Genomic DNA, 7,918 nt, shown 5'->3' on the forward strand with positions numbered 1-7,918 from the left:
TTATTTTTAATTTTAATTCCATTGAAAGGAACTGAATTATCATTTTATAAAATAAAATGTAATATTATAAGTGATAACATAATAATGTAAGTATGTATGTATATGTGATTTTTTTTTAATAATAGAGAAAATTAACACAAAATATGAAAAAAAAGATTCATAAGTATTGTGAGCTCATAAGCAAACACTTGTGAATATATGCTTCATACAAGCTAAGCAGCTCACAAGCCAAAACTCTCTCTCTCATAATAGTGAGCAGTAAGTGAGCAGTATTCACACTTATACTCATTCCGTGAATAATTTGCTTGCTTCATACTCAATTTTTCGCAAGTGGCTCAAAGTTGTGTTTAACTCATTCACTGCAGATCACTGCTTTGCATCCTCAAATCCAGTGGGCGACCAGGGCGAGGCTTATTTTCACAGCTACCTGTCTCGTTGAAATTATTAATTATCACCTAAACTGTTGCTTTCGATAAATTTGTAATTTTTCCAATTTCCCCAAGGGATTTTCCTTCGCTTTTGAGTTTTATTTTCGTAGATCTAACGATGTTTCTTTTCTTTTTAACTTTTTGCAACTACTTATATATAAACTAAAGATAATGTTTTCACGGCCGGAATTACAAAAGAACTAACCACGCAAACCCAAAAAAATTCATAAACAAAAAACAAAATCAATTGCATAACGGTAAATCAAATATCAGTAAAGCGTATGTACACTTTTGTGAGATTTCATTATATGGGATTTCCCTTTTTCATTCGTTTTTTATGCAGTGCCAATAGGAAATTGGTAGTTTCGTGTTGTAGTCAGTGGTACAAGACCAACAAAAATAAAATGCATTTAAAAAACTATCAAATTTGTGTTATTACATTAGATAATCACAAAATTGTTATCGTATGTTCACTTTTGTGGTTAAGTGTAAGTACAATGAGATGCCGCTTTGTATAGGGTATATTGATTGTACTCAATTGAAACTTACAGAAGCACCAGTTGTTAACCATTCAGCTTATTTTTCAAAAAGTGGAATCTATTCCATAAAGGCACAAGTTGTATGCGATTAACGATTAAGGATTCGGCATGTAATGGTGGGACACTTTCGTACTAGTGCTCTCTCCACTCAGGAAGATTCACTTTGGCTAGAAGGAGTTTCTGCTTATTCATTTTGACCACTCTTATCACGCTTTTTCGATAAAATTCACAACAAATGGACTATTCGAAAAAGTGATGGTACATAATTTTTTGGAAAATCCCCACCAAAGAAGAAAAAAATCACCACTTTTACCTACGCTGTTTAAAATTTCTCCCCACAAAATTCCCTACAAGTTTTACCAATCATTTCTTACAATATTAAAAGAAAACAAAAAAGTTTGACCTTAAAGTACAAAAGGTTAGACATTTGGAACATTTATTATAATATCAAATATGTATAATACATAAAAATATAATATGTGCACCATTGCCTTGTATGTGTACACATACATATACATATATATATATATATAAATAAATAAAGATAAAAATTCATTTCATTCAATTCATTAATTTATTTGGTTAAAAAAAACTAAACAAACAAAAAACACGTAAACATATACTTTAAGCATGATGTAACCACAGTGCAAAAAAAATAATATTAATGATTTTTTTTATCATTTTTTTTAGATGCGATTCCTTGCACTGAAAAATGCAACAATTTAGATTTTCGTCTTGCAAAAAAGAGCGGATTATGCAAATCGAAGTTAAATTTGCATGGCTTAACTTATTTCTATTTTTCGTACGAACATCTGTAACTATAGAAAACATTTTTTCGGAATCTGCATTAGCATGTGGTAGTGTTAAAATAAACTTGGCTAATTTTGATATAGTAGGAAAAAGAAAATTGTCATTAAAGTTTTTCATTTTAGTGATATTGCTCCAAAATTCTTCAGTGCCCATCTTTAAAAGATTATCTTTTTCATCGCTCTTAAAATTAAACTGAAAATTTCTCCACTTTTGTAGAAGAGCGTAAGCATCTACATTAAATCTGCTGCAAATATTTTTAAATGTGAAATCATTTTTGTTTCCTTTTACCCCCATTGCAATTTCGGGACTTAAAAACTCCATTTCTGTAAATATACCTGTTCCAAGGGGCAATCTTCGCTGTATTTCTTCTAAAACAATAATGTAAAACTGCAGGCAATCCATTCTTATTTTGTTTGCAGCAGCCTTCGGAACAGTTGTTAAGAGATCGATGCACTCATGCCCAAAAATAAATTCTTCTTCGATAGGTAGAGAAATATGCGGTGATCTAACAGCACAAGTAGTATTAAGTTCCGACTTTTTAATGAAATTTTGACCTAGACTCAAAAATAATTTTTCTGATTCCCGTTGAAGAACATGTATTAGTGGCACTTTGGACTGAAAAAGTGCATTTAGAGTATTAAAATAGTTGAGGACATACTTAAGAAGAAGTAAATAAGCTCTATTACATTCTCATTCAACTTATTTCATTTCAACTTATCTTGCGCGGCAGCTTGCTTAAAAAATTCTAAAAGCACTTCCCAGTTTTCTAAAACACTTTCGACGCACCTATGATGTGACAGCCATCTAGTTGCACTCATCCTTAGGATCTTTTTCTTCCTCCCACCTAACATTTCCTGCAGAGCTTCCAATTGCGCACATCTCTTGGAACTTCCAGAGACATACGAACCGATTTGCCTTGGGTGCTCTTGGCAGTGCTAAGCAAGCTTTACTTGCAATAATTGCGGCCGAATGGCACATACATTTTACAACGACCACGTTTGGAATGTCATTAATCAAGCTGGAAGCGAATGAATTGCATTTCCCGACCATAACATTTGCGCCGTCGCTGCACATGCCTTAAAAATACAAGGAATAAAAAACAACTTTAAAATTTATGTTTATACATACTTACATATTCATATATGTGAAGAATATACATATGACCATTTTATTTTATTTACCAATTATGTTATTAAATGGAATTGCTAGGGATAAAATTAATTCCTTAAAAGTCTTGTACAGAGCATCTGCAGTGCAATCAGCTCCTATTGGTAGTAGATTCAACAACTTTACCACAACTCGTCCCTTTTCTTCGTCGTAAAACCTGGCCAGGATGCACATATGCTTATTGAGGCCGATATCTGTGCTCTCGTCGATCATTACGGAAAGCGGGTTTACTTTTAACTTATTAACCAAGTTGTCCTTTCTTCTTTTGCTACTACATTTTTTATTATGCTGGTGCACTTTTTCCTCCCAAGATCAACATTTTTTATAATTTCAGAATCCGGCACTATTTCTTTCAAAAGTGGGATTAGGTGATCTACCACTGTCAAAGCGACATTGTGTTCAGCGAAAAACATGCTGAGTCTTATTTAAATTTTTTTTTTTATCTACATATATCCCCTTCTGCATTTACGTTTCTCTTAAAAAAAGTATTCAATTTGCTCGTTTTGCTTATGGCTTTTACATTTTTCTGGTGTGCTTTTGTTTCTGCGTGTTCCAATAAATCAGACTTGCCGCAATTTAAAATTTTGTTGCAGGCAGCGCATTTGCATTTAAACGACTCACCGGCCAAAGCTTGTAACCAACCCTTGCATCTTTCGTTTCCTAGCCACTTATTTGTAAACTTTTGTTTAAGATACTTGCGGCTCTTTGCAATACTCTCGTCCGATTCTGTTGAGAACTCATTTCTGTAAAAATGGTTTTTGTCAATAAAAGCAAAAGCTTTTAAATTTACTTCAGACTTACCTCACAAAAAGTCAGCAATCAAATTAAAAGCGGCAAACGAATTATATGCGACGCCAGCATGCTGCCATACAAACACTTTTTCAGAGTGCTGCCTTTGACAACGTGAAGTTGAAACCGATTTAATACTGCCATTCGAACATATTCTTGATAAAAAGTTGCCAAATAGACTTATTTGCATTTTGTCCGAAAAAAAATTACATAGAAATTTCGATTTTGCTTTGTCGAAAAATCCCTACATTTTACTTATATAAGTACATATAAAAATCTCTCCTTTTTTCCACGTCCATTTTTTTCGACTTAAACCTACCCTACATGTACCAACACTGATTCGAAGCTTAAAGCTTTCAACGTGCGTCATATCAGATATCGCGTGAGTATTGAACATTGCTTTGGGATTCTAAAAGAACGCTTTGGCAGCCTCAAATAATTAAGAATATGTCGGAATGGTAGGACTTGTATTTTGTTTGTCAGAGTGCTAATATTTTGTAGTCAACTGTGTGTGCCAGAGCGTTATTTGAAATAGACGACACATATGCGGCATATATTACGATTCTTTGGATTGTAAATGCGCAAATAAGCATAGTAGCAAGAATAGAGAAACTGTTACTGAGTGAGGTCTGATCGTATTCTGCGAATAGAGAGAACATAGGCTGAAAGCGTTAGGTACTTTTAGAGTAATGAAAGAGTGCGTAATAATTAGGCGCTGTGTCCTCGCAAAATCAAGTGCAGAACACATAGAGCGCGACAGACTGCAAGCGACATCTGTCAAATATTACAATACACACGTTCTTATGGACACAGTTATTTAGACAGCTGCACGACTACCCGACTGCAGACCGCCAGTTGTCGCTTTCGCTGATTTGAAAATATTCTTAAATTTGCCGACGACAGTAGAGAGGAGTGATGCCACTAATATGTAAAATGTAAAATTATTCAAAGCTCTAATAAACCTGACGTTAGTTTACAAATAAAAGCATAAAATAGCTCTGTTATATCATTTGTAATAACAATTTATAATTTAAAACAAATAAATTTACCTGTTTACTTATTTTTTGCATAAAAAAATTTCACTTTGAACAAAATATTAAAATTTCATTGAAGTGAAAGGTATTAGTATGGCCACAACGAAATTGTGTACATGCAAAATGGACAGCTGTGTTGTCTTGTGTATATATGCCGGCCATTGTTACATATGTCGCTGCCTTTTTACAAATGTTCATGTAAAAGGATTCACGACACCATTTACAGTTCACTGTCGTGCTGTCATGTCGTATCGCGCTGCATGTGTTCAGCACTTCAGTTCGAAAAGGATCAGGTCTTGCTGTGCTATATTAATAAAAAGTATGAAGTGAAGTTATTGAGTTGGAGTAATAAAAAATGTGTAAAGTGTTAAATTATAGAATCATCTAAGAACAAAAGCCCCGACAAATACGTATTCAGAACGAAGGAAGTCAAAGTATACATACATACATATGTACGTTTCGACTTGTTCATTGTTTGCTACATATATACAATGTATATATTGCAAAACATCTTACTAGCTTCTAACGATATTGAATACGTATACAATATGGTTGTCGATAGCGACGAAGAATCGGGTGCATATTCAGCCAAGCGTAAATCTTTGTATACAAATTTATATACAAATACATAACCCTGAACAGGGTATATTAAGTTTGCCACGAAGTTTGTAACACCCAGAAGGAAGCGTCGAAGACCCTATAAAGTATATACATAAATAATCAGTATGTTGAGCTGAGTCGATTTAACCATATCCGTCTGTCTGTCTGTCCGTCTGTATATATACGAACTAGTCCCTCAGTTTTTAAGATATCGTTTTGAAATTTTGCAAATGTCATTTTCTCTTCAAGAAGATGCTCATTTGTCGGAACTGCCGATATCTGACCACTACAACATACAAACTGAACGATCGGAATCAAGTTCTTGTATGGAAAATTTTCGCATTTGACGTGGTATCTTCACGAAATTTTACATGGATTACTGCTTAAGGTAATGGTATAATCTCCGAAAAAATTATTCAGATCGGATTACTATAGCATATTGCTTCCATACAAACTGAACACATAGTTACAAAAAGAAATGCACCTGTGAAGGGTATATTAGCTTCGGTGCAGCCGAAGTTAACGTTTTTCTTGTTTTAATTGACTACAAAATAGAATATACATACATAGGTACATATATAAGTATGTGAATAGTGGTATTAGGTATACCAACTCTATTTTTGATATACTTACATATGTATGCACATTAATTTTTATGTAAGCTAAATGCCATAAATAATCATAAATAAATGGAAATATAACCTAGTATATTCAATTACTTTTTATTTTTTATCAATTTCGTACTTAGCCACTTTTTCTTTCACTTCTAAATCTAACAATTTATATTTTTCTTCCGTTTCTAATTTTTTTAATCCATACCAATTTTTTCTAGAATTTTCTTCTCTTTTTCAAACTTTTATTTTTCAAATTCAAGTTTCTTTGTTTCCACTGCAATTTTGGCAGATGGATAGCCTCTAATTGTACAATGGAAGATTTTGATTGACCGTTGTAATGTTGATAGGGGGGCGGGGACAATTGGTGCGATGGAAGGTGCGGCATCTGATGGCGCATCAGGTTTACATTGTAGTTATTTTTACTAAAATTATTAAAAAATTATTTATCTACAATAAATTAACAATATCAATATTATACTAACCTTCGATGGTTTTACCATCAGCTTCCTCTTGCAGTCCTGCACCAGTTGACGCGAGGTAGTCATTGGCTTTACGGTACTGCGCTTTCAAATGCAAAACCTTCAAATGGACCAGATCACATGAGGCACCCGAATGCGATTTTTACAAAAATCGCTTATAAAACAATTGCGCAGTTGGAGAGATCACCTCACTCTCCTTCCAGTTTTTATTTCGCTGCTGCCTTTTCCTCTAAGCGGTGGGCGCACCTTCTCCATTCGTTCTTAGCAAAAACTATAACAACTTACCTTCCTTTACAATTTAGCCTCAACAATTTAACCTTCCCAAATAATTTTACAGTGAAAAATGTCTTATGTCAGCTGGCACAGGGTTGCAATTATTTTTTACGTGTCATTGCACGAAAACAAACATGGTCCAAAATATTTTCCAGCCATTGCAAATATTTTTCTGCGTGTGTCTTGTTGTTGTGTCGTTGCACCAATGGGGAAACTCTGAAATCCATGGAAGGGTTTTGCAAGAGAAAGAGTTCGTTGCGTACCACAGTGCACCTGTCAGGTCTCGTAGCGTTTTTAATTGGAATCGTTATATTTTATGGATATTAGTTGCACAGGCAGAGCCTCATAATTGTAAACCATACATCAATACTGGCTTTATAGATGAATTGTAAATAAAATTTTTAGGGCCTAAATTGGTTATTGGGTAAATATTCAAACCTATATTTCCCTAATAACCAATTTAGGCTGGCGGTTTCAAGTTTGAGGTCATAAAATCAAACCCCTATCAAAGTGAATGCCAAGGTATTTAACTTCGTCACTACCTTTTTTAATTTCATTGAATGCGTCATGCTTGCACTTTTGTTAAGGTCTATGCCCAATGCTGGCCGGCTTTACTTGCTTTCGTTGACTTTTTGTACTTTGAATGCTTTTATGACCAAATAAGCGCTTTGATATGTTACAAGCACGTTTGCCACTTACATAATATCTTGTGGATCAAAACGCGAAGTAAAACATTAGTTATAGTTTGAGTATTTTTTTAAATTTAATTTGAACTAGTTTTTTTCAAACGTTACTTTATTATGTATACATACATATATTTACATTATGCCGAGTCGATTTGTGGGGAGGCAAAAAAATCGCCCATTGCTCTATGAAAATCATATTCTAGGGATCAAAATAAGAAACTTTACCGAAGGAACCATACCTCTGAAACGAATTCTGATGTCCCCCAATTTGGGTCGAACTTTTGGGTAGGGGCAAATTTTGAAATAGAACTGAAATTACCATTTCATTCTTATTACCTCTGAAAGTGAGGAGAACTAAAGCAATAACCACTATGGTATTTAAAAAAAATAATAAGTGAAGTGAAAATTCCAAATCAAAAAGTTTACAATGAATCCACCGTCCTCTACACCGCAAGATGAAGCAACTACATCAACAACTATCGAAAACCCAATGAGTCAT

The sequence above is a fragment of the Bactrocera neohumeralis genome, chromosome 3, assembly GCF_024586455.1.
Source record: "Bactrocera neohumeralis isolate Rockhampton chromosome 3, APGP_CSIRO_Bneo_wtdbg2-racon-allhic-juicebox.fasta_v2, whole genome shotgun sequence".
NCBI classification, from domain to species: domain Eukaryota; kingdom Metazoa; phylum Arthropoda; class Insecta; order Diptera; family Tephritidae; genus Bactrocera; species Bactrocera neohumeralis.